Source organism: Nanorana parkeri, unplaced genomic scaffold (assembly GCF_000935625.1).
Source record: "Nanorana parkeri isolate BGI_ZX_2015 unplaced genomic scaffold, ASM93562v1 scaffold208, whole genome shotgun sequence".
In the NCBI taxonomy this organism is placed as follows: domain Eukaryota; kingdom Metazoa; phylum Chordata; class Amphibia; order Anura; family Dicroglossidae; genus Nanorana; species Nanorana parkeri.
Genome location: NW_017306476.1, coordinates 1,709,245 through 1,711,695, shown reverse-complemented (window position 1 = coordinate 1,711,695; position 2,451 = coordinate 1,709,245).

Genomic DNA, 2,451 nt, shown 5'->3' with positions numbered 1-2,451 from the left:
TCAGATACAATATCCATATTGTGGTAAACATAATGCACTGTTTAAATATATCTTCAAATGATAAGGGCATAAGGAGAATACAATTCAACTATCCACATTCTCTCATTTTGCCTTTACTGGCAATTATTGGGCGCCATCTAGTGGACAAATACATTCTTACACATGATAAAATTTTACTGAAAATTAAAATATTATAATAACTCATTAAAGATTCTGTATTATTACATCTCTGTGGCTTTTCTTTGTGCTGTGATAGATATTGTAGGATGTATAGAACCTTTATTTGCTTTTCTTTTGTATTGTTTCTTGTTTATTGTATGGTTTTATTTATTTAAAAAAATAAAATGATTCTGTTGAAAAAAATAAAAAATATTCTGAATTATTTAAATAAATTATATCAAATGGAAATCTAATCTTTCTACTTTTGCCAGTTGGTGGCAATACACTATAATACATGACTTTTCGAGTCATGTATAATAGTATAAGTATGACTAAAGGCAAAACGTATTGTAATGTAAATGAGGATAAACTCAAACTTTTGATTTGCATAAGAGCAGGAATAGGGGGGTAATATTCCAATGGAGACCCTTGTCCCCATGACTACTGTCTAAGAGGGGATATTCCTCACGTTACAAAGATATCCTCCAACTTCCTGTTGAGTCTACAAGACAGAAGGTGAAGGCATATCTCCAAAATAAAAATAAAAATAATAATTATGGCTTTAAAATGTATTTTAACGATCTTTCTGAGATTAATCAGTTTAACAAAACAACAGTTATATTGTAACATCTAGTAAAAGTGATAGGTGTGTAGGAGGTGTTACTGTTTTACTGTTGTACAAGATTTCTATAGTAAAACTTATTGATTACAGTAAGGGCCTGTTCACACTGCCTGTTCAAGGGCCTGTTCACATTAAAACGCTTAATTTTAATGTGCAGGCTGCTGTCAGTTTTTTTTTAGTCAATTACTAGCATGCCTGTAGCAGGGTGCTGTGTGGCAGCCACCAACACACTCGATGAGTGGTAAATCTGATTCGACTGTGACAGGCCAGTCTTGGAGGCGGCAATCGCTAGGTTAGCTGTCAAAGGGTAAATACAATGATCACCGGATCACTGCTTACCTCTGACGCTAGGGAAACCTGCCAGAGGACTGAACTGTCCTCTGTACAGGGCTTCCCGCACTGCATTAATGACAATTCATTAATGCAGTGCGGGAAAAGTTCAGTCACTGCACACGGCAAACATGTGAATGGGCACTATAGCAGAGCTTTCAAGTGCAACAAGTAAAAATTAGGAGAAAAGACAGACATTCCTATCTGCATACGTGTTCAGGGTGAGAGTACTCAAAGTATTCAGCCCAGATGATCAGCATGGCAACCAAACAAAAAGCATTTTCAGCAGGTGATATAAAAAATGGCAACCTTCAGTGGCATCGCTAGTGTCGAGCACTCGGGGCATTCACTGCTTACCTCTGACGCTAGGGAAACCTGCCAGAGGACTGAACTGTCCTCTGTACAGGGCTTCCAGTGGGGGGAGCCTGTATCTGATTGGACACAGAGTATTTGTAATATCCCCTTTGTACACCGCACCAATGTACCCCAAAATCCAACGGGTGCTGGAACAACTGGTGGATGGCGCCACAATATACAATCTAGAAGATATGTTGTCCGTACACCATTCTGCTTCGTCCCTTTTATTTGTATTCCTTTAGCATGATATGTGAATGCATTCACATGGACATAGAGTTCCCTAAAAATATGGGCTGCCATTTTGGATCCAGAGTGGTGCTATACAGCCTCCGCAGCAGTCATTTGGAAATCCCTGCAGTGTGAGGAGTTGAAGATAGGGACAGTACACATGTGAGGGAAAGGTAGGCTAAGCCTAGGGAAAGGTTGCGGAGGAGGGACAGATTAGGGTCACTCTCGCAACCCCTGGAGACCATCTCAAGTTGGGGTCCTGCTCCAGCTGGTTAGTGCATCTATGTGTATACCAACCAGCACGGCATCCTTTCTGAGTTGCTTCAGTGAGGGGAACCAGTCGAAAGCACTCCTCAAGCCTTCAACCACCTGTAAAGTCTGCCTGTTTTAGTTGCCTTGTTCCTAGACTGACAAAGTGCCTTCTTGTACCAGACTTTTATGTTGAATACTTACCACAGTGTAATATCTATTTTTCAAGAGAAAAGTCAGAAAAGCCTAAGGGGTCTATTCACTAAGCTGCTGTAGGCAGCCGAGTGAAAGACCGACCTGAAGTGAAGTGAGCCGAACGCTGTTCGGCTATTCACTTCAGGCTGGTACGGCTGATTTCAGCCATACATCGGGTGGGTTCGGGTCGGCCGAACATGCACAGCATGTTCGACCGACTTGAAGTGCAGAAGGAGTTCTGCGCGGGTTCTCAGTGTAATGACAGATCAGCGTCCCTGGTTACCTGGTAACCAGGGGACGCTGATCTGTCT